Here is a 26546-nt window from a genome sequence, read left to right as displayed (position 1 = left end):
GGTCGACCTCTCATTGTAGCTCAAGCTTCAAGTGCATATCAAGCAACCATGCTAGCCTTAGAACAAGTGTCCCCCTCTCTCCTTTGAGAGAGAGGACTTGATAAATGCATAAAAATTTAATTTAATTAGCTAAATTATCATTGGACCCCTTGAGAAGCCAACCAATAGGCTTTAGGCACCTTATGAGGTCAACATGGAGAGAAACTTGACATGTGTCCTTGTTGCTTCTTTAGACAAGGCTTGCCTTGTGTGAGGGTGTGTGTGTTCTCTCTCATGCCCCTACAATTAGGGCTCGCCCCCCTCATGAGTAGGAATGTTGGTTGATTTTTGGAACACCTTAATCCCCTCAAGCACCTTAGTCATGGAGCAACTTAAGCACCTTAGTCATAAATCACCTCAAGCACCTTAGTCAGCAAGCATGACAAGCACCTCAAGCTTGGGTCGGGTTCCCACCTCAAGCACAACCCTAGCTTGCCTAAGTTCTAAGGACTTTTACACTAACCATGAGGTCTTTAATGAAGCTAACCCTAAGGTCTTTCAAGCTCCATTAGCTAGCATGTCTCTTTGACAGACCATCTCTCATTTGGACCCATTAACCTTGGCCCCTTATCGAGATAGATCCATAAGCACATGTCTATATTAACTCTTGTTCCCATTCATTCTCCCACATTAAATGATCAATTTAATATGAGAAAATCATTTGGGTTAGTTAGATATTAGATTTTATGACAGAGCCAATGGGTGGCAAAGAGTAGCGGGGCAAGGGGGCAACCTTGCTTGATCTCAAACATTCCCACTATGCTGAAGACTAACTCCGAGAAGCTACCCTCTCCAAGTGTATAGACTATTCCAAAATTTTGGGACCAAATCCCTAAGCCTTCATGTCATAAAAATCAATATCTAATTCTCCTAAATGATTTTCTCATATTAAACTGATCATTTAATGTGGGGAAGGCCAGGGGAGAAAAAAGCTAGAATATTGGTTAAGCTAGCAGACCGGCCACAGTAGGGATCCAAAGGAGGGAAAATAGGGATCCAAAGGGGGGGCCATATGCAAAAGAGCCATGTGCAACAATGGGCTAAAAAGACCCTAAGGTTCAGCCCATTAAGACTTCCAAAATGCTAAGGTTCCAAAATTCAAAGGTTGTGTCCAAAGGTCAACCCTAGGGAAAATTGGATGCTTTGTGTGTGCCCTAAAAGTCTTTGCACATCCCTACATGGGAGGGGGCGAGCCCTAAAGGTAGGGTATGAGAGAGAAAGCCACACACACACACACACAGGCTCCCTTTACACAAAGGGAATGAGGGACACATGTCAGCTCCCTAGGCCAGATGCCCACAAGGTGTGCCCAATTTCTATTGGATGACCCTTGAAGTGGACCAATGAGAATTAAGCTAAAGTAAATCTAGTTTAATTAATTTAAAAACATTTAATAAAAGAAACCAATGAGAATTAAGTCTCCTAGAAGACTATTGGGCAGTCTCCCAAGGGGTCCAATGAGCATTCAGGAGCCCCATGGCTTGCCTGATTCCTATTGGCCAGGAGGCAAAGGGGTCCAATGAGAGTTTAGTTTAATTATTTAATTACCTAAAGCTCTCACAAAAGGGGAAAGGGGGACACATGTCAGAAGGCTATCACTTATGCTGCTTAATTGTAATTGGCTTGACTTGGGGAGGGCCAATGAGGCTTCAGCAAGAGCAAGTAGCAAGAGGGCTCGCCCAAGAGAGAGAGGGGGCTGATTTTTGCAAGGCATTATCACACACACACTCACACAAGCTCATGTGTGAGGAAAGAGAAGACTATCTCTTCCCAAGCTTTAATGGAGAACTCATCACCTACTCCAAGCTTGTGAGATAGAAGCCTACATCAACACTCTCTTGGCATGTGGATGCAAATCCAACCAAGAGCCAAGCTTCAATGCATGCTCATCTCCTCTACCAAGCTAATTACTAAGCTAAGCTATGCTACATATGAGTGATTATGTGAGGAGATGTACATCTTTCTCGTAAGATACTCCTTCTTCCTCTCAATCTACTCTCATACCCTGCTAGCTCTCACCATCTTCGAAGGTGTGTGAGGTCTTGGGTCTGAGAACGGGGATAATTCAAGTTGTGTTTGTTAAGTGTTTTGCTTAGTGCATGAAGTTTCCATCTTCATTGCACTAGCTAGTCTTGAAGGAACACAAAGAATTGTATTGTACAATGTCTCTCTTGATGGGAGAAACCATAATACAAAGCCTTTTGGAGGGGGGACTGGCTCTTTTGAAAATATTGTCGATGCTATCTAACTAGGTGTTATGCTTTTTGTTGCTCTCTCCACCCAAGCACTCTTGTAATTCTCATTAGGAATCTATTCTAATGAAATGCCCACTATGTTCATGCTAATTTCCGCTACACATAAGTTATTAGGCCATTAATTGTTACACTTCATGACTGCAATGTAAGGCCACAAGATTTAATCATATGCCTTATCCAGGTCAAGTTGAAGGAGGATACACTTTTGCTTGGTGAAAGCTGTATATTTCAATGCTAATCATGACTCATAGGATATTATCGTAAGTAGAACATCCTTTAATGAAACCATGTTGATGGGGGATGATGACTCTGTTCAAGACTGGAGCGAGCCTTAGTGCAATCACCTTGGCAATGAGCTTGTATGCCACCGTCATCATGGAGATATGATGCCAGTGTTTCAGCAGAGAGAGATAATTTGGAAATCGGTTGATCAGCCCTTTTTTGAGGATGGCATACAACTTCCCCTCCAAGAAAGCTTGGTTCTCTATCTGCACTAGCTATAGTCAAATATCCTCCCAAAATTCTTTGAAGAATTTGACTGTAATTCTATCCCACCCAACGGACTTTTCCTTTCCCATTTCCTGCAAGGAAGTCCAACATTCATCGACTGAAATAGGCCTCTCCAATGCTTTTGCTTCAACCGGTAGCACACCACACTTTACCAAACCGAGCAGTTGGGCTTTGGCCTCCTTGTCCCCCTGAGAAGTATTTTCATTTTCATTCATTCCTTTAGACTCAAAATTCTTCTATCCCTGGATGCCATATTTACTCGGATGTAAAGAGGTAAAAAATCTCTAAGTTTGATGTTGACAGTCAAAGACTAAGGTTACGAGATGAATTGTACTTGTTGCTACTAGCCTAGGCCCTAAACCTATCTTGATTGCATCATCTGTTGTCTTCTACAAAAGATTGTCCAAACAAAAGCCTACTTTAGTGACCACAAGTATCATTTTCTTGCCTAGGCCATCCACCTGCCAATGAGAATGGAATCGCAGAGCGAAATCCATAGCCGCATTGAGGTCATTGAGGATGATGTCTCTTGAGGCTTGAGAGGATTATAATATAAGTCCTTTTGGAGGATGGACCGATTCCAAGAAAATCGGATCTTCATCAAGTTTTCAATCTTAATTGGGTATTCTCTTTGAGTTATGTGCATGATTATAGTGTTATTTTGTGTGTAATTGGGTAAAGGAATCAACTAAGCACAGCCTACAATCTCCTTGCTATCTTTCTCTTAAGGAAAACTCTCTCCTTTCATAGTTAAATTTTGTTGAATCTAAAAGTATTAGATTCTCTAACATTAGTATTAAAGCTGAGGTTTCTTTTTCTTGCCTAAGAAGAGAGGTCCTTGAGTAATCTATGAAAGGTTGGAGTTGTTCAGTACAATAGGGTAAGTGGAAATGGGATTTATTAAATTTGTTGTATGCATGTTTACAAGTTACGTGGGACACCATCGGGATCTATGGTATTAATAATGGAGTCTTTCAGGACTTGCCTACACCTTAACCATTATTGAGCTATTAGTCACTTGATAGGAACCAGTGTCAGCCTCGCACTATTAAACCCACTCCACTACTCTTTGCAGTTAACAATATTCTAAACCATGGTAGTAGCCAAATTTTTGGAAGTTCCAAGGAAAGAGCTAGCCTACACATAGAAGGAAATTTAATCGTGGCACAACATAATCAAGAGAATGTAATTAATATTGAAAATTTAGATTTGGCTCATGGTAAAGCATTTGATGATGTTTGCAGAGTTTTCAATACCTTGTTGAAAAGTTACAAAAAGCAATGGGAAACCCTATCTTGCAAGCGGAGGTTCAAACCCAAATTCAGTTCCTTCAAGCTCAAGTTCCCTCAAGTGTCCAACAAGAGAGAATTCCTACAAGGCCTCCTAGTGAGACCTCTAAAAGAGGAATCTCTTTAAGTAATGAAGAAAAGATTTTGGAGGACCTCCCAGGTAATTTGTTTGAGAAGAAGAAGTGTGTCTTGAAATTTCAAGGGAGAGGTATGTAAGCGACACCCCTCCAACCTCTGAAAGTGATGTTGTCCCAAGAAGACAGCAGGCACGGTGAAACCTAGCCCTCCCAAAAAGAAGAGTAAGTCATCAAATACTCCCTCCCATGCCAATCCAAAGAGGGGAGAAAAAAATCCAAGCGTGAGGAAGCGAAGAACCATCTTCGCCTTCTTCCTCCTCTTCCTCTTCATCACCATCACCATCTTCTGACACAGAGGACACTGACTTGCCACCCAAGGGATAAACGAAGGAGCTATGCAACATGGAAGAGGCCACATAAGTTGAAGAAATTAAAAGAGCGAGGAAAGAACATCAGTTTCCTTACCTATGATGAAATTTGGAGCAATTGATAAAGTATTGGCCTTTATCCAACAATTTGATGTGGCTTTTGGAGATGAAGATCTCTTGGAATCTTCAAAGCTCCAAAATGTTTCTATGCATTTCCAAAAGTCAGCCCATCAATGGTAGGCAAGCCTTTATAGTCAAGGTGAAGCTCCAAAGACCTGGAAAGGTTTGAGGATTGCTATTACAAAGCAATTCCTTGTTGCAAGTGATGTCAAAAACAAAGCACATATCTGGTAAGCACAACCAAGTGGCCGATGCACTTTCACAAATGCCAAAAGTGAATGTTGTATCAATAGCTACTCACAATGATCTATCCTCTATGACAGATGAGTACGCTATGGATCCATACCTTAAAGATGTAATATCAGCTATTGCACTAGGGAAGAAATATGAACCATACAATGTGCAAGATGGTTATCTTCTCTATAGAATTAGGCTATGTGTTACACATAGTTTACATGAAAAGATTAAGTATGAATCTCATGTTCCACCTTATGCGGGACATAGAGGGATTCAAGCTATTCTCAAGGGAGTAGAGATATACTTTTATTGGTCAACAATGAAGACACACATACCAGGCTATGTATCCAAATGCATTGTATGTCAAAAGACAAAGTACGATAGCGGGAAGTAGCCCCTAGCTTGCTTCAGCCATTGCCTATACCTGATTCTCCATGGGAAAGTATATCTGTGGATTGCCAAAATCCATACATGGGAATACATGAATATGGACAAAAGTAGACCGGCCTAGCAAGCAAGAACATTTCATACTAGTCAAGAAGACTATTAAAGCACACCATATGGCAACCCTCTTTATCTCAAGGTTCTTTAAGTACCATGGCTTACCAACATCTATAGTATCCGATAAAGATCCAAGACTTACCAACATCTATAGTATCCGATAAAGATCCAAGAATGAGAAGCAAATTTTGGGCCTCATTGAGGATTTGGGCACTAAGTTGAATTTCTCATCGGCCTATCACCCACAAACGGATGGCCAAAGTGAGATAGCAAATTCAACCATCATTGGTCTACTTAAAGCCTATGTTACAGAAGTAGATCAAAAAGATCAATGGAAAATGTGTTTACCCTTAGTAGAGTATGCGTACAATAACACTAAACATACATCTACAAGAAAGGCACCCTTCAAGGTAATTGAAGGAAGATCCAAGATCCCATTGATAGTCAAGACACTTGGGAACATATTTGTTGTTGATGATTATAACAAAGATCTTAAATAATATTTTCAAAAGATCAAAGAATCTATATCCATCACGGAATAGAAGCAAAAGGTTGTTGTTGTTAAGCATAGAGAAGCCTTGGACTTCAAAGAAAATGATTGGGTATTACTTAAGTTTCCAAAAGCACGCCTTAGACACACTAGAGACAGCAAGGGAACAAAAGGATGCCTAACGGATCACCAAAAATATTATGCTATGTTAGCCAAAAAGATGTTATGCTAAGCCACACTAGAGACAACAAGGGAACAAAAGGATGCCTAACGGATCACCAGAAATATTATGCTATGTTAGCGAAAAAGATGTTATGCTAAGCCACACTAGAGACATCAAGGGAACAAAAGGATGCCTAATGGGTCAGTAGAAATATTATGCTAAGTTAGAAAAAAGATGTTATGGACCATTTCAAATTCTTAAGGCTAATAGTTAAACAGCTTATAATTTAAGGTTACCAAGTACCTGGCTCATTCATAATTCCTTTCATGTGAGCCTCTTGGAACCTTATAAGGGCAAGCCACCCAAAGAACCACTGATTGAAGAACCACCCGAGTTTGAGGATCAAGAAGAGATTTTGCAGCAAGAGAGAATCCTATGATATGAGACAAGGTTTTAAGAAGTGGTAAGACTATCCAACAATATCTTGTCAAATTTAAGAATTATTCTTTTGATGATGCAAGGTGGATGCAAGACATCCAAGTACAGGATAATGTAAACCTTGTAAATACTTACAATGACTCCCGTCAAAGGTAAGAATCAAGTATGAACAAGTATACTTCATAAATAATTTTGTCTTGAATTGTCTCTAAGATTTCTTTTAAATGCTCATAAGTTTTAAGTGTATGCATACCATAAATCAAGCTTGCGACAACTTAGTCTCTCAAGCATGTAATAGACCTTGCCAATCTATTATGAAAGATAATTAGGGCTAAGTACAGACATGCTTGCAATCGCTAAGCCTTCCAAGCACCAAGTGGAGTTAGTCCACTATGGAAGAATGTCGATGGGTAAAAAGGGATCCTCTACCCAAAGCAATAGGACTATCTATGACTTTGTTTTCCCTAGCTACCCCGTAGTCAAGGATGCCTCTAATTTCAAGGGAGAGGTAATGTCATGAATATTAATTTGTAACCTTCTAAAAGTATTTTTTATCTTAATTTGGTCGCTTAAGTCCAATGAAAATATAAAGAGAACAAGTGAAATTGATTAAGTGCTGATGGACCAACCGATCAAGGCTTGGGACCAATAGGGGGAAAAGTCCATAAAAGAACAAGGGTAATTGCTAACTAGTTATCTCAGTCATAGGTATAGGTCAAGGAAGGATAAATGTATTGTGGGAAGCTTCAATCAAAGAAACATTACAAAGGAGATGACAAAGAGAAATTATAGGAGTCTAAAAATAGAAAGTGATTGTGCTAAGCCTGAGTCATTAGAATAACTCTCTAGACTCCAAGTATGAAGTCTGAGAAGCCTTAGGGTGAAATTCTAGCTTCCACAAATTGTCTAAATTTAGCAGATTTTGGGAGCAGCTTGGTTGCACCTCCAAAGCAATGTGATAAGGTTTTTCACAGTTGGTGAAAGTTTTAAATCCCAAAGGGTGAGTTTTACTTTTACCAAAGTTTATCCTAATTTAGGAGGTCCTAAATTAGTAGGTAGGTTGTAGCCCCGGGTCAGCTTCATAAGCCTCCAAGGTTTGTGCAAAGGTCTTGCACCCAAGCTAATTAATAAAAGGATAATTTTATGGTTTTTATTAAATGAAACAAAAAAGCTAAAGACTAAGGTTAGATTATCCCTTCGTCATTTAGTAAGTTGACTCTAGTCTTTGTTTACTCAGCTTGGCTAGGCCACATGTCCAAAGTAGTACACGCTTGCTTTGTGTGAACTTAACAAGTGTGTGTGTGGTATCTCCACTTGCCAAGAAGATTCCAAGAGAAGGGGGAGCGAGTTCTTCATGCAAGGTAAGCTAGGACAAGTGTAGGATAAGCTTGAGTTGCATTATGAGGTGTTCCGACATCATTGGTCAAGCTGTATGCATTCTAAAGTCTACTTTCACACTTGCACAAGCATATAAGGAGGTGCTTGTTTGGATTTTAACTCTCTTTCTCCTCTCATACACTCTCTCAAGTTCCCAAGTTGGCAAAGCAAGCTCTCTCTCTCTCTCTCTCTCTCTCTCTCTCTCTCTCTCTCTCTCTCTCTCTCTCTCTCTCTCTCTCTCTCTCTCTCTCTCTCTCTCTCTCATGGGAGCTCTAGAGACAAACTTTATGCTCAAGCCCTTGGCTATGGATGCAAATCCAAGCCAATGAAAGTTTCTTCTTGCCCATCTCTATCAGTCTATTACTAAGCTATGCTGCTAAGAGCTTCTTGCTTGAAAATTTATTCTTTTCACCCTCATCTTCACTTGTAGTTCCTTTCTCTCCGCTAGGGTGTTCAGGGTTTGGGAAGGAGTGTTATACCATGGAATCTTGAAGAACACCATCTTCTCAATTCAAGAAAGTATGGTAACAAAGCTCTTGTTTGAGAGGATTATAATACAAGTCCTTTTGGAGGGGGGACCAGCTCCAAGCAAATCAGGTCCTCATCGAGTTGTCAATCTTAATTGGGTACTTGTGTAATTGTGTAAAGAAATCAGCTCGGCACAACCTATAATCTCCTTGCTATCTTTCTCTTTAAGGAAAACTCTCTCCTTTTATATTTAAATTCCACTGAATCTAAAAGTAAGTATTGTATTCTTTGACATTTCTTGACCTCTCTAAGATGCAGAGAGCAATTTTGTATTGCCATATGCACAATGGCATGATGTATGGCACTTTTAGATTGCCATGGGAATTCTATCTTGGTTTTATCCAATTTATCAATTTCTACTCGGAGGCAAGTTACATCCTATGTATTTATTGACTGACGGACATTTCAATCGAGGATTTTCTTGGTCACATGTTGCACTTTATAGTACGGATTATACAACACAAGATGTATGCTCATGTATGACTATGTGGATTTCTAGAGAGGTTTTCAGCACTAGTTTTTTGTGGATTGGCTACGTATGCATATATAGATACACTATGAGCTATTCAATAGCTAATACTTTATGTCCTTTGGTGTATAATAGTTGATTTGGATAACTTTTTTTGAGATCTTGCTCAAATTATAGGGGAAACTCCATTTGGAGTTTTTGGAATTCTTGTCATACTTTGTATGTATCTATGGACTACTCTCTGATGGTATATTGATTGAGTTTTGACTCTCACTTTGACATATTTTGTCAATTCGGACACAAATGTGTATTCTTGTGCATACTCATGGGGCTATGGGTTATGGGTAGCAGGTTTTGAGCTCTAACAGGCTTTACAGGTTATAGGTACAAGGATTCACACTTATCAGAGTCTGTAGGTAGTTTTGTGGGATGTTTTTTAAGCATTGTGTTTGTTCACTACTTGCATATATTGTTACGTGCTTTATGCTTGATTAAGAGTTGTTTATCCCCAGATTAATCTCACTTGGTTTAGTGATTCTATTTATGCTTGGATATCTCTTGTTTGGTGCTTACTTATGCGCAAATTTTTCTTGATATAGCAGAGGTTACTCCCAAGATTCACGTTGAGCTACGGATACATTGTACATCATTTGTAGAGGTATTCTATGCATATGTGGTGATTATATCTACTTAACATAGTGGTCGGAGTTTATCTCACACTTGGATGCATATGAGAATTTTGACTTATTGACATTTATGTGTGATATTTTAGAGTCTGAAGAGATGACTCGTGAGTGACAAAGAGTTTTTTCATGCCAATACTTGCATTGTTAGAATTGTGGTCACATAGAGCACATTAGACGATGTTGCTTCAGGCGTATGAGAAAACAAAGTAGATGTATATGAGATGTAGATGCCGCTTTGACATAGGTTGCAAAGGCGGTTCAGATGGCTATGCATGCCAGTGACGGTGTGCCACATGTGCCTTGAGTGTTCCTCTTGCAAATATTTCAATAAATGGAACATTTCTTCATGTTGGTTACTCGATGAGAATGTACTTTTCCACATCACACCATGTCATGAGTGGTTGAGTACATTTTCTAGTAAGAAACTTGGTTGTGTGCATATGTCTTATGGTTCGGTGCATGACATAGAGGGTGTAGGAGGCGTTTTCTTGTCATTTCCTAGTGGCCTATTGTACACACTTTGTCATGTGCATTACATTCTTCATATGAGACAGAGATTGATCTAATTGAGATAGTTAGCAGACTTTGGATGTCAAATACTTCTTAAATAGTATTCTTTCTGCATGCATTGCAGATCGCTAGTGATTGCGAGGGGAGCCCTATTGGAATTAGGGTTGCAGACAAACACACACAGCTTGGAGAAGACGAAGGAAGCTCAAGGCACACAATAGAGAGTGTATTACTTAGTGTGCAATGTAAAGATAGATAGCCCTAGAGTGATGGGCGTATATACAATGCACGGGGGAAAAAACCTCCTAAAGAGGGAAAAAATGCCCCGGCGGTCCTAGTGTGTTCACACACATCACTACCACATGTATATGGTAACAAATCCCCCCTGAAGTGATGTGGTGAACGAGAGCTGGCACATGAGTAAAGGAAGTGCCATGCCTTGAGGACAGAATCAGTCCACAAACGGGAGTAAGCCCAAAGCTTTTCGGAAAGCTTCAAGCTTCTCACGAGACAATGCCTTTGTGAAAAGATCTGCAAGGTTGTCCTGTGTTGGCACATAAGCCAAGCCGATCTCTCCTGCTGAGAGCCTCTCCCTGACATAGTGGTAATGCACCTCAATGTGCTTTGTGCGAGCATGAAAAACTGGGTTCCTCGCAACTGCCAATGCGCTCTAACTGTCAGTGTAGATAGTGTTGGCAGTGTCCTGTCCAACACCCAAATCAGCCATAAGGCGTCTGAGCCATATACACTCAACCGTAGCTGTGAAGACTGCCCCGTACTCAGCTTCACAACTCGAAGTGCCCACAGTAGGTTGCTTCTTGGTCAACCATGATATACATGAACTGCCAAGCATGAAACAAAAACCACTTGTGGACACTCTCGTGTCAAAACAGCCAACCCAATCTGAGTCCGAAAAAGCATGTAACTCTAGCGGCAATGATCCCCCCTTGGGATAAAACAAGCCAAGATGTAAAGTGCCACTAAGGTAGCGGAAAATCCTCCTGACAGCTTGCCAATGCTTAGACCCTAGGCTATGCATAAATCTGATGACCTGTGAGACTGCAAATTGAATATCCGGCCTCGTGTTGCATACACAAATGAGGCAACCAACAGCAGTTTGGTAAAGAGTGACATCAGCAGGATCGCCAGCATCATGTAGACGCAACTTCAAACCTGTTTCCATGGGAGTGGCAATAGGTTTGCAATCCTCAAGTCCAAACTTACATAGCAATGTCTCTATGTAACTTTTCTGACACAAGGCAATACCACCATCACACTGCTGAAACTATATACCCAAGTAATGATGCAACAGCCCCAAATCTTTCATCTTGAAAGTAGCATTCAAATCAGCCTTAAATTCAGCAATATGTCTCTCATTTGGTCCGTGATCAGCAAATCATCAACATAAAGAACCACAATGAGAAATACATCATCCTCACGCTTTACATACAATGTGCTTTCTGTTGGACTGTTACGAAAGCCTCGTTTAACCAAATAAGTGTCAGCTTTCTCATACCAAGCACGAGGTGATTGCTTCAACCCATACAAAGCCTTCTTACATCTGCACACTTTGTCCTCTTGTCCTTTTAGGACAACACCGCGAGGCTGCGTTACATAAACTTCCTCAAATATGTCACCATTCAAGAAAGCAGTAACATTGTCTGATTGATGTACATCCCAACCAAAATGAGCTTCCAATGCACATAGAAAATGCACAGTAGTCATACGACAAGTGGGAGCAAAAGTCTCTTCATAATCAATGCCTTTTTGCTGTGCATAACCGTTTGCAACAAGTTGAGCCTTATGGAGATCGATCTCACCATCCGGCTTGCATTTCAACTTGTAAACCCACTTCGTACCAATGGCCTTTTTGCCAGGAGGCAAATCACATAAAGTCCATGTGTCATTTTCTATAAGTGCATCATATTCTGATTGCATGGCAGCCATCCAATTTTTTGAATTTTGTGCTTCATCAAAAGTCAGAAGCTCCTCAACATCATGTAAGCTAGACACAGCCAAAGCATAACAATCTGATGCATAAGATGCATGGCGAGAGCCTGAACGAGTACAACTAGACAAAGGTGCATTCAATTTACTGTCACGCAAAGTGTGCACCAGCCATTTTGGCATACCTCTAGCCTTATCATTTTCAGCCCTTTCCTCATCAAGTACATCATGTACATCTGCATCAGTAATAGGCTGATCTAGAACATTTTCAGAAACCCCCATAGGCTGTACATTTGCCTCATTGGAACTTACATTCGTATTTCCACCACTGAAAAGAGGTTAAAAAGTGTCATAAATGTCCTGTGAGCTTACATTACTGTCTCTAGTACATGACAGCAAGGGCTGAACAGAATCTTCCACAAACACTACATCCCGAGACACTAGAATACGTTTTGTTTGCGGATGATACAACCTGTAACCTTTGCTTTCAGCACTATAACCAACAAAAATACATTTGACAACCTTATCATCCAATTTTCTGCGCTGCACTTGTGGCACCAAAGCATATGCCAAACATCCAAAAACACGCGTGTGCTCAATAGAAGGCTTTCTATCATGCCATGTTTCATATGGAGTAATAGATTGCAAAGCTTTCGTAGGACACCTGTTAAGTACATAAGTGGCACACATGATCGCCTCAAGCCAAAAAGAATGCGGTAAAGCTTAACTTTTGACCATACATCGTGCCATTTCCGTCAGTGACCCGTTTTTCCTCTCAGCAACACCATTTTTCTGAGGCGTATAAGGCACTGTACGTTGGTGTTTTATCCCACGACTAGCCAGAAATGCATTAAATTCATGAGACATATACTCCCCCCCTCGATCGGAACGGAGGGTGCCCATAGTACATTTCGAGACATTTTCAGCCATAGCCAGAAATTGTTTGAAGCACATAAAAACTTCGGACTTCGCTTTAAGCGAAAATACCCATGCATGCCTGGAGTAATCATCAATGAAAGTCACGAAGTACAGGTAATTGCCCAAGGACGGAGTTTGCATGGGCCCACAAACATCACTACGCACAAGCTGCAACCTGCATGTGGCCCGAGCTGAACCATCCTTTGGAAATTTAGAACGCTGCATCTTACCCAAAATACAGTCTTCACAAACATGTTTGACAGGTGCTTCAAGAGGTGGCAAAGAAGCAACCATATCAGATTTTTGCAAACGCAGCAAACTGGCAAAATTCAAATGACCAAAACGTGCATGCCAAAGTTTTGCATCTGAAATAGTCCTTGAATCTGCAACAGCATTTGCAAAGTTTTGTCCACACTTGTCATACAAAGTGAGCTTATACAGCCCACGGCACAAAAGGCCAGATGCAACAATTTCATCACCAAAACTGAGATCATGAACTGTACATCTGTCATCCACAAATTTGACTACAAGTCCAAGTCTAGCAAGTGCGGATACAGACAAGACATTCTTCTTGATCCCAGGTACATAAAGTGCATCAACAAGTGTGAAGGAAGTGCCATTAGCAGCATTGAGCACAATCTTTCCAACTCCTTGAACTGGATAAGAGGCGTTGTTAGCACAAGTGACTGAATTCCCATGAGGGACAGACTTGAGAGAGGTAAACAATTCACGATGTGAGGTAATGTGCTTTGTAGCACCACTGTCGAAATACCACACATGTGAATCTGCAGCAACTGACAAGCAGCATCATGGACAGCAAGATTGTAAGTGCACTTTGCGCTAAAATCCCATTCTGCATCAACATCAGCAACACAATCTCCTTTCACAGAAGACTCAACAATGGCTGCATTTGTAGTGGAACCAGCATTTGCAGTGGAACCACCCTCTTTCTTCTTAGCCTCTTTGGCCTTCAACTTAGGACACGACTTGATCAAGTGATAATTGGCTTTATGATAATGGCAACGGATCTTCTTTTTGCCCTTATCCACAGAATTTCCAGACAAAGTACTACCAGCAGAAGCATTAGGAATAGAATTTTTGCCACTCGTAGCAGAACCATAAGAAGTGGATGCATTACTGTTACCACCCTTTCTTTGAGAAGCAATAAAAGCCTGTTCAACTGCACGCTGCCTAGTCCTGTTTTTTCTAGAAAGTGACTCTTGCAACAGCAATGTGCATAATGCATCAAACTTGACAACTTCAGGATTTCCTTGGGTCATCAGTCTCCAAGTACTAGCAAAAGTCTGGTAGGAATCTGGTAAGGCATCAAGAACAGTCTGCACAAGGGAACTGTCTGAAATGACTTTACCTGCAGAAATAAGTTGCTCATTGATATCCTTGACACTAGCAAGGAAAGTGTTTGTGAGGTCCCCACCCCGCCGTATCCAATGGCGGATCTGATGGCGAACCCGGTAGCCACTAGATCTATTGCGGAAGCAAACAAAATGATTCAAGGTTCGACTAGCGGACGATCTCTCATCACAAGTGAGTCAAGTTTGAGCCTACTAGCAGAGAGATATAGCTCCACCTCGCAGGGGAAGCGTACTTAAACTATCTAGCGATCCTAAGACCCACATTCCAAGAGGAGAGAAACCCTGAGTGCCTTTTTCCCCATGTTTCAGAGGCACGTACTCTCGAGATTTCACCGCTCTAGGGGCAATGAGTAATTACTAATATCGAGTAAGCACTATGGGGACAAAGAGTTCCCGACCAATCGGGACCACCCATCTCATAGGCATTGGCAATCTGAGCCAAGCCCCCACTTTCCACCCCCACACTCACACTTCCTTGTGTGACCTAATTACTATCACAATGGTTGTTCAACATAAACATTCCTTGTTTTAATTCCGAATCACATTGTTCGTTAAGACAGCCCTTCAACTAGTATTGCAAACAACACCAAGACAGAATTCTAGTAAAAATTCTACTCAAACTTATTCATTAAAATTCCAATGTTCTGGAGGTACAACATCTCCCCTCCAGCGAGAGTTTACTCCTCCCGTTGTCGCCTAGCTGCCCATACAACTAGGTATGTCCACCGCATAGAAAGCACGACATGGATATTCCCACCACTTAACAAGCAGACATGGGTTCCCACAGCTTAACCAGCAGTCGTGGGTATCCACCGCTTAACCAACAGACGTGGATTCAAGAGCTCTTAACCAGGAACTCTGCCCCTTGTGATCAGTAGGGGGTCAGGACTGATTCAACTTTGGGAATAAAATGAACATGTCGAGCTAAATTTTCCCTAGCAGACATTCTTTCCTCTTGCAAACAGCATACCCATCAATCATTTCCTTCCTACTTTTAGAATTTAATGTACAATGAATTCAATGTCGACGTTTCCGTCGAATTTCTCCAACATGTTTGGGAATATGTTCATTCCTAACTAACGTGTGCAATGTTAACTTAAACAACTTGAATGAAATTATGACCTACCTCTTCCATTTATTCATCAATGGCCGGTGAGATGGCCGGTATTTGTTCCTCCACGGGAGCTTCTCCCTTTCCATTGATATTCCTTGTTCCTGCCTCGCGGTCGTGGGCACCACCAAAGCGAGTTCTCTTAACCGGAGCCATTTTACTCACTACTTTGATTAATTAGCTTGGAGAAAGAGCTAAGGTTCGCAAGCGTCATAACAACCCAATAGATAGATTAGCGACATCAATTTCTTCCTCCTAAATGAGGGGTCTAGATTTTTCATATAGCAATCATTATGGATGACACATAATGGATAGATTAGCGACATCAATTTCTTCCTCTTAAATGAGGGGTCTAGATTTTTCATATAGCAATCATTATGGATGACACATAATCCTGTGGGAACCGGCTCTAAAGATAATTACTCGGCTTACATGATTAAGAATGATAGGATTTCACTAATGGAATTACCAGAGAGATGAATTAAGCACGATTAATCTCTTTCCTAGCAATTAGAGGGTGCAGAATCACCGCATACATAGGTGTGAGAAAAATCACCTCTTAGAGACTTAATGACAGATTAATCTTACCTTAATTATATCTTAATGTATAAGAGAAATGAATCTAATTCAGCTACGATATTCATGCGTGATAGAAAGGGTGATTCTCATCAATCTACACAATTACCGGCTTGCCGATTAATTACTATGCTACCTAGAGAGAGAAAATTCTAATAATCATGCACTAATCATTAATCGAGAGTGATGAATGGCTGATAATTCAGCTATGGGATGATGATTACATAATAGAATATGGTTAAGGAGGATTTAGAGAATAATTATAGAGAATTACGACTAGAAATAAGCATAATAGACGAGAAATTTAGATGGTAATGAAAAGAATTTACAGAAGGCATTAATTAAACCGTGGTTATCGTGATTAAGGGCTGATAATCTTCTCAATTCTCTGATCTAATCGAGCTTCTTGAGGCGAGAATTTGACAGCACCTCCCTCCTTGCTTCTCCTTCAAAAGGTGTGTGTACCAGCTGCACCTTCCCAGTGTGTGTAGGTGTGTGTGTGTGCACTGTGTGTGTGTGTGTGAGCATATGTGTGTGTGTATGTGTGTGTGTGTGTGTGTGTGTGTGTGTGTGTGTGTGTGTGTGTGTGTGTGTGTGTGTGTGTGTGTGCAGGCCTTTAAATAGACTCCTACAGGCTGAAAATCGACCAGCCTTGCTAAATGCATCTGCGAGCTTCTCCAGTTAAGCATGGCAAGTCCAGTTCCCTACCCACCAAGTGTCAGGTTGGCTTGGTTAACTGACTCTGAGACTTAGTTACTCGCTTGGCAGATTTCCCAGGACTCCCACAAAGCAAGAGGGTGCCCCCTAGCTACTAAAGCTTGTCTGGAGTGGGCTGGAACCTGTTCCCACACAGCTTCGGGCCCCCGGTACCTCCCCGGACAATTTTTAGGAAATTTGGTTCTAGGCTAAAACGGTTCATACGAGTCGGATTTTGATGCCAAAAATTGCTATACGAAGCTCTAACTAAGACGTACTGGCCCGAGTACCTGCCATATTTAGCAGCCCCCGAGGTCCTAAAATGCATTTTTTTCAAATTCGGGGTACGGGTGCAGTTTTTCGAGACGGTCAAAACTGGACGGGTCGGGCGACCAAAAACTTACTATTTTTGGAATTTTTTTACAAAAATTATTTGAACTCACATTTCGAAGCTTTAAAACATTCTAAACATCATGGCACTGACAGAATTTGAAAAACTGCTAAAAATAGTCACTTATTCCATTATATTCATTACATGGTTCAATGGTGCTCTTTTGATCGGGGTCAGAGACCTTACAGTGTCCATATCATCTTCCTCATGCATAATCTTCGACTCCAGTTCTTTACGCAGCAAAGCAATTTTAGCCTCATTGCGGCTTGCATAAAGACCTGCTAGAATATCCCAAGCCTATTTTGCAGATTTTGCTGAACGGATGTGAGGAACAATGGTGCGCTTCACAGACAACACAATCAATGCATGAGCCTGCGCATCCTTAACATCCCAACGAGCTTGTTCTGTCGTAGGCAAAACAACTCTAACAGTTGTAATCCTTGCAGCAAGACCTGCAACATCCTCAACATCGCCTACATCCTCAGAACTAGGACGTACATCAATGCCCTGCACAATGTTCCAGACACCCAAGAACATGTTGTATCATATAAGCCCACATAGGGTAGTTGTCCCCATCCAACCTGTCCTCAGCAGCAAACATCTTGAACACATCTGTGTTGTTGTTGTCAGCCATGGTAAATGCTGCTTCTGATGTGAAAACTGCCCGAAAATAGGAGAAACGGAGCGGGAACAACCTGTGCTATATAGCACAAACCGTAGAAGACTATAAGGCACCTGTTATGCAAAAAATGGCACTGACAGAAATTCTACACAAAATGACAAAATAGCCTATGCAGTATTGCCTGTAGTGGAAACGGAGGCCGAAATGAGCCCAAATCGAAAATCTGAGCAGACCAAGCTCTTAGAGCCCTCCCGAAGTATTTGTCGACCTGCAAACGCTCGCCAAAGTTCACTGAAATCGAAGAAAGTGAGCAGGCGTGTACTGGAGCAGCTGGCGACTAAGCCCGGGAGGATGCAACCTGCTCTGATACCAATTGTTGGAATTAGGGTTGTAGAGAAACACACACAGCTTGGAGAAGATGAAGAAAGCTCAAGGCACACAATAGAGAGTGTATTACTTAGTGTGCAATGTAAAGATAGATAGCCCTAGAGTGATGGGCGTATATACAATGCACGGGGGAAAAAACCTCCTAAAGAGGGAAAAAATGCCCCGGCGGTCCTAGTGTGTTCACACGCATCACTACCACATGTATATGGTAACAAGCCCATAATGGCTTGGTCTACCCATAGCATGTATTTGAGGTATGAGATGGTTCAATCTCAATTGTGTTGTAGACGTGTCAAAGAGAGGTGAGACGAGTCTCTTTTGTAGATCTCCAAATAGTTGTGTGTGATGTGTCTGTAGATACAAGGTTGGCGTGGCTATGTTCTAGTGAGAAACAACGGGTTTACTCTCTTAGAAAAGTGATGACTCCTACTACAGAGATGGATGATAAGGAGTTTTTTTATATGCTCATGTTAGGGGCTGTTATGGTGATGTCAAGGCATTTGACGAGTAGTCTTGATGATGCAGAGGATGCAGTTTTACGATTGAGGTGTCTGCCATGGATAGGCTGACAAAGGTTGCATTGAGCATTGATACGGATACTAGGGATTGCTTGGTAGATAGCACATATCACTGAAGCCTATACGATGACCTGCATGCGTTTTGAGAGAGCCAGTGGGCATAGATTGAGAGTGGATTCTCCCTATCTTGTATATTCTACTAGGTCCTATAGTAGATCCACTAATTGGCACACTTGCCTCCTTTAAGTGGGAGGTTGTTGGGGTAATACAATGTGCACGCTACCTTGGGGCCGGACATGCCACTGTTGTCCATTTGTGCGTTGTACATAGACTCTCCTATTCTTTATATGTAAAGAATAAGGAGCACTCTCTCACTCACACTATGTCTCCTCTCTTCCCTTCTCGTTCTGCACACACACACATCATGCACTACACTCCATGCAAATAAAGCAAGGCTGCTGAGCTAATTTTAGTATTCATGCAAAAATAAACCACTTTTGGATAAGTGTAAGAAGTTCACGAGTTTGTATCTTTTACCATCGCAGTTTTAACAACAAGGCAAATAGCACTTTGGGCATAGAAAGCAAAGAAGGATCAATTTAAGAGAGTTTCCAATAGGTAACCTGAATTTTTGTGCCCCTTTTGAAGCCAACAGTGTGGTGATAATCTTCATCAAAGTATCAGATCAAAATTCAATAGTAGACCACTCTTGCCATTGAGAGTGGGGCCCTTGGAGGAAGGTTTGACAACTTTCCGGTGTCGTATTCTCTTCTCTCTACACTTTGAGGGCTATTTTGTATATAAAGAGATGGGAATGAGACTCCTTGGAGGAGATGGATTGTAAACAGGTTTTAGTTGATCAAAGACTGGTTTTGGGATAACTTGGGTCTCTAATCTCCTTCATGTGTTGTAAGCAAGAAGAGCAAGATGCAACAATTAGGGTTTTGGGCTCTAGTGTGTGCTACATTGAATATACATAGAGTATGCACTTTTTCTTTTAATGAATAACACCTCCTTCTTTGCCATAAAAGCTAATATTTAATACTCCCAAATGATTTTCTCATGTTAAACTGATCATTTAATATGGGGAAGTACCAGGAGAGTAAAAGCTAGAATATTGGTAAGGTTGCCAGACTGGTCTCTGTCAGGGATCCAAAGGAGGGAAAATAGGGATCCAAAGGGGTACAGTCTGCAAAAGAGAAATGTGCTTCAATGGCGCTTGAAAGACCTAAGGTTCAACCCCATAAAGACTTCCATAGGCTAAAGTTCCTAATTTTTAATTAAATTGTCCAAAGGCCAAAGTAGCGGAAATGGGATGGTTATGGGAAGACTAAAAAGTCTTCCCACATCCCTAGGAAGGAGGGGGCGAGCCCTTTTAGTAGGGGATGAGAGAGAAACAAACACACACACACACACACACCAAAGCTCTCCTTTTAAACAAAGGAAATACTGGACACATGTCAGGCTCCTAGGCCAATTGCCCCCAAGCTCCCCTCAAATCCTATTGGATGGCCATAGAGGTGGACCAATGAGGATTAGGCTAGAGTAAAGTTAGTCTAATCAGTTTAAAAATGGTTGATAAAAGAACCAATAGAACCCTAGAAGACTATTGGACAGACTACCAAGGGGTCCAATGAGCATCCAGCAGCAAAATGGCTTGCCTGATTCCTATTGGCCAGAAGAGTAAGAGGTCCGATGAGAGTTTAATTGAATTATTTAATTACCTAAAGATCTCACAAAAGGGGAAATGGGGACACTTGTCAAAAGGCTATCAATTATGCTTCTAATTTGTGATTGGCTAAGCTTTACAGGAGCCAATGGGAGACCTGCATGAGAAAATAGCAAGAGGGGTCGACCAAGATAAGAGAAAGGGCTTCATTTTACTCTAACACAATGTTACACACACACACACACACACACAACTCATGTGTGCAAGAAGAACTCCATCTCCTTCTCCAAGCATTGAGAAGTAGAGGCCTACACCAACAACTCTTGGCTATGGAATGCAAATCCAACCAAGAGCCAAGCTTCATTGGCATGCTCATCTTCTCTACCATGCTAATTACTAAGCTAAGTTATTAGAGTGATTATGTGAGGAGAATACTCCTTTCTTGTAAGATACATCTTCTTCCTCTCAATCTATCCTCATTTCCTGCTAGCTCTCACCATTTTTGAAAGTGTGTGAGGTCTTGGGGCTAAGGCTAGGGACACTAGGTGTGTTTTTCGAGCATAATTTGGTGCATATAGCTTTATTTTCTATCCCTAGGCAATCCATCCCTCCAAGGTTAAGTGCTACAACAATTGCGCATGGTATTCTCCAAACTCCCCACTAAGAAGAGAGAGTACCTAGGAAGCCTCCTTGTGAGACTTCCAAAAGAGGACTCTCTCCGATAAGGGAAGAAGAGAAGGATCCGTGCAAAGGGCTCAAAAATTTACTACTTGATGACGCATCTCCCTCTCAAAGGAGAGCGCAAGTTTCAACGGTATAGCCCCCACCGAAAGAACAAGAAAGAAGTGAGTCTCGTGCCACCTCGGCAGAGATGGCTCCACGAAGACGGCGGGCAAAATGCTCTCCAACACCCCCTAAACGGAGAAGATCATCACATACTTCTCTATACCATAATTCAAAGAGGGAAGAAAGAAAACAAGAAAAGAAAAAGGCGAGAAAGATTTCACCCTCTTCTCCATATTCTTCATCCTCAACCTCTTCTGAAGAAAGTGACGGTGCAGACAAGGAGGAACAAGGGAAGAAAAAGGCGAGAAAGAGGTCACCCTCTTCTCCGTCCTCCTCATACTCTTCCTCTTCTGAAGAAAGTGATGGTGCAGCTCTTGAACCACCTAAAAGAGGAGGACATAGGAAATCCTATGCTGCTTGGAAGAGGTTGTCCAAGCCCAAAAAATTCAAAGAGGAAGGAAAGAACATCTCTTTCCTTACCTATGATTGCACTTTTGGTGCTACGGACAAAGTCTTGGCTTTTACCCAACAATTCGATGCGGCGTTTGGAGATGAGGGCTTCACAAAGTCCTCCAAGCTATGTCATGTAGCCATGCATTTTCAAAAGTCCAACAGGCAATGGTGATCTAGCCTACAAGCAAATGCTGAAGCTCCACGAACATGGAAAGCTTTAAGAGCTTCCATCATGAAGCAGTTTTTGGCTACCGATGCCAAAGACAAAGTACTTACCGAATGGTGAAGCTTGAAGCTCTCTCCCTACAAATCTATTCACAAATTGTAGACAAGTTTTGGGATTTACACCTCAAAGCCACTGTCTTAAAAAATATGGATTTTGGAGAGCAAAAACAACAATTTTGTGTGGGTTTAACCGAGGATATGGCGGAGTATGTTAACTCCCAAAGTCCATGCACCATATCTGCAGTCATACACCATACCATGGTGGCTTCAAGAATCAATTTCCAGCAAGGGGCTAAGAGAAATCTTAAGCCCATAGAAAACAAGAACCGTAATGAGCCTAAGGGGAAGGACAACGTCCAAAAGTCTCCCAAAGGCAACGCCAACAACAACAAAGCTAAGGAGAAGGGAGTTTATAAAGGAAAAAATAAACTCTCTCCTGAAGAGCTAGAGCATTATCGAAAAGATAACCGTTGTTTCAAGTGCGGGGAGTGTCACGAAAACTAATACGTAATGCTCCCAAATGATTTTCTCATGTTAAACTGATCATTTAATATGGGGAAGTACCAGGAGAGTAAAAGCTAGAATATTGGTAAGGCTGCAGACCGGTCTCTGTCAAGGATCCAAAGGAGGGAAAATAGGGATCCAAAGGGGGATAGCTTGCAAAAGAGAGATGTGTTTCAATGGGGCTTAAAAGACCTAAGGTTCAGCTCCATTAAGACTTCCATAGGCTAAGTTTCCAAAAATTAAATCTTTGATCCAATGGCCAAAGCATAGGGGAATTGGATGGTCATGGGAAGACTAAAAAGTCTTCCCACATCCCTAGGAAGGAGGGGGCGAGCCCATTTTGTAGGGGATGAGAGAGAAACACACACACACACACACACTCCAAGGCTTCCCTTTTACACAAAGGGAATATTGGACACATGTCAAGCTCCTAGGCCAGTTGCCCCCAACCTCCCCTCAAATCCTATTGGATGGCCATAGAGGTGGACCAATGAGGATTAGGCTAGAGTAAATTTAGTCTAATCAATTTAAAAATGCTTGATAAAAGAACTAATAGAAATTAAGCTCCCTAGAAAACTATTGGATAGTCTACCAAGGGGTCCAATTGGTATCTAGCAGCCCAATGGCTTGCCTGATTCCTATTGGCCAAAAGACAAAAAGGTCCAATGAGAGTTTAGATGAATTATTTAAATACCTAAAGCTCTCACAAAAGGGGAAAAGGGGACACTTGTCAAAAATCTATCAACTATGATTCTAATTTGTGATTGGCAAAGCTTTACGGGAGCCAATGGGAGGCCATCATGAGCATTGGTAATTTCTAATCATCAAGCAAAAAAAATCGAGCGAAGTCACATTTCAAGCAAGTCCAAAGTAAATTGACACAAAAGAACCATTCATAAAACATAATACTCGACACTAGTGTATTTCTAGGTGACCCTCTCCAAAATAGTCCACAAAAATTTGGCTCATACATTACCCATAAAAAGTCAACAAATGAACTCTATCACCTGCGATGCTATCCGAGAACCTCCCAAAGCTTGAAATAGCTCTACTTTTGTAAGTGCAGACTGATGCACAAACTCATGGGCAATAGAGTCCAGACCCAAGATTCTAAAAAACACAAAGTAGATGTGCTTGCAAGGCACATATGCAACACATTTTCTATCACGCCTTTGAAAATCCTCACATGAGCATCGAGGGAAGTCTGCAAGTCTGACAGCATACGTAACACCTTTCTCCACTGACCCAATTGTACTAACATGAAACACGTGTGATACATTCGGGACCACAATTACCTCCCTTACTAATTTGGTAGCCATAGTTCTTCCTTGTGCAATCCTATCCTGAAAATCTCTTGTAAGTTTTGATCTCCATCTAACAAGTTTTCCATCTCTAAATTTTGGACGAAATGAACTTGGTGTGCTTACCACATGTTCTAACATTGCGGTTACACTTAGCATTTGCTTGTGCTTCTTAAAGAATAAACCCATTGTTCAACAACATTTCAACTTCAGAAGGGTGCAGATTAGTGCTCTCAGCCACAACCCAAGTCCCAGGTGCAGGTCCTGGAGGACCGACAATCATGTCATCCACATTCCATGTATGAGTGTTACTACTATTACAGAACCATACAAACCCCTTAACAGTGTCTCCCGCATTGGATCCTTTTGAAGGATATTTCCACCTGCCCTAGATGCTTGGTGCAGAAACTTCGTGTTTCACGGAAGGGACAATTTCATTAATGAACCTCCCACATCTTGTAGTATGATCTGCAAGAACACCAAATCATGTCATTTTTCTCCCAGGCTCGTACGCCTAATTGCCCACACAGTTTGAGACACATTTTGTTCCAACCACATGAGGGGAGTTGTGGAATCCTGTTGCTTTCTACTCCTAGGTGACCCATTTGTCGTGGTGATTGTCACATACTCAGGTATGTGACTGTCATCTTCTAGTATTTTATCAGGGTCCACCAATATTGGTCTAGATCTTCGAACACTCTTTTCCCTCATTGATTCTCTGTTCATCTCAGGACTTGGCATGCGCATCTCCCTCAAAGAAGAATGAGCTAGGTCTATGAGACTCTTAGCTGACCCAGTAGCAGCCTGCTGACTCATAAACCTTGTAGCCAAATCTGCCACTATTGGTCCAGTGCATGTGTTACTACCTGTAAGGTATGCATTGTATCTTACACTCTGCAACATAGCAACAACCATATCTACACAGGTTGCTTCATACAAACCAATACTAGACTTGTATCCAATAGCTGCACACATGCTAGCATGCTTTGCCTCTGCAAGATTGGTTCTTGGCACAAAAGCACCTGATGCTTCTTAACAAACAAATATATCATCCCAATGAGGCACTCTTACATCCCACCAACACAACCATGTTTCTAATGATGGAATCTCTGACTCAATGGCATGCCCAACATGCCAAAATTGTCTAAGCTCCTCTTTACAAACATTTGCAGCATTTTTTGTGGAGGCATGCATCCACTTTTGGCATTTAAGTTTGTGCTCTTCTTGGTAAGAGGGATGTATACACTTTGAAGTATGCCTAATCATACTTTGCTCCCAATGGAGCACGCATGATCTTTCTTTTTCAGGCATTTTCTTATTTGCACCACCAAAATAAACTGTATGAAGATCAATCCAATTTGCATTAGCCTCATCAGCCATGAAACCTCTAAACTCGGGTTTCTCAAATCCCAGATCCATCACCGCCTTGTTAAGCATTCTCCAAAAATCAATATGTGCATCCTTATTTTCAATTGTAAATTCACATATTGCAAAAGTTAAAAGTTCTCGAATGTAAGGATCATATACATGTGATGACATAGTAAGCCATCCATCAACTCTATGTACATGGTCAAAGTGCACCCACATATCTTGCAAGTTACCTCCAGGACGCATACGATTCACCAAGTCCACCCCACTACCAGGACCAATTGTAGACATTTTGAAAACATGAGGTTGTTTCTGAGCTCCCAACTGGCCTAGGAAAAGAACATTGTGCATGTATGGGTATCGGCTATTGCTCTTTAATTTCAATATGGACTCAAATCCCATTGAAGTGATGCCCTTTGCTTTTTTTATTGTTTCCAAACTCTGTTGCACACAATGCTTATTAGAGAGTGGAGTCACTATGTCAAGGAACTTGGAAAATTCACCTTTGGCCAAGGGAGTATTCTTAGAGGAACTTAGACCCATGAGCCTATCCATTACTATCTCTTCTATTGTCTCTCCAATTGTTTGGCTATAGTCAAAGGATCCAAAGCGGCCCTTGCAAGCAAAGCTTGGGAAATAACTTGGTCGGTAGCTCTACTTTTTCCCTCAGCCACTGGATGCTTGTGATAACCAAGATGAATTACACATCTACTAACAAACTTCTTTTCAATAGGGATGCAATAATAAATGACTGCAGCACAAGCATTTACACATTCTGACATCTGATGACAATGGACACACACAAGCTTGGCAAATTCTGCTCCAATTAATCCCCTTTGTGGTGCTCTTGATAATCGTCCCTTCCATTGACTCTCGTTTGGAAGCTTTGTTCTCAAATGATAACTACAACAAGATTGACACACCGCAGATGGCCACAACATCTACTAAATTGCACAATACCTTTGAACAAATCACTGCTGCAAGTCACATATTCTACCCAAGAATGACCATAAAAACGTTGCTCCATACCATTCATACTCACGTTTTCACCTTGTGGGGGTAACTCAAAACCAATATACCCATCATATTGACTTGGGATCTCAGACACCTGCACAATTTTTTGAACTTGACTCAAGGCCACAACAAGGTTAGTTTACAGTGGCAATGTTTTAATGAAGTCAATGACACTTGCACATGGAAGCCAACAATCATCTATTTTTTCTTTGATCACAATTGGTGTTGAGCCATCAGCATTAGGCAATAAACAAGAGGTGGCGAGAATCTTGTAGAACTGTGAAACTTTGGTGGTCAAGAGTGTAAATTACGCCTCTCTGCATTCAAGATGGCCATTATCTCCAGACAATGTAAGGGGACACAAAGAAAAATTATCATTTTGAATATCAAAATCTTGTTTAAGCGTGTCAAGTTTGATGTCTTGAAACCGATTATCAGATAGAAGAAACCTTTTGACCTCTCTGGGTTCCATAGATAGTAATGTGTCTACTCATTGCTTCAGAATGGACAGAAAATAGCGAGAAAATAGAAAAGATATAGCGAGATAAAAGAGTATGTATTGATATTCACCACAATAATAAGTGTTATTACATCTAACGTTTTTTTCTTGTATTTTAAAATGTTATTAAT

The sequence above is a fragment of the Adiantum capillus-veneris genome, chromosome 17 (genome assembly GCF_014529385.1).
Source record: "Adiantum capillus-veneris isolate H3 chromosome 17, ASM1452938v2, whole genome shotgun sequence".
Lineage (NCBI taxonomy): Eukaryota > Viridiplantae > Streptophyta > Polypodiopsida > Polypodiales > Pteridaceae > Adiantum > Adiantum capillus-veneris.
The sequence above is the reverse complement of the archived record's forward strand: the minus strand, read 5'-3'. Positions refer to the sequence as shown.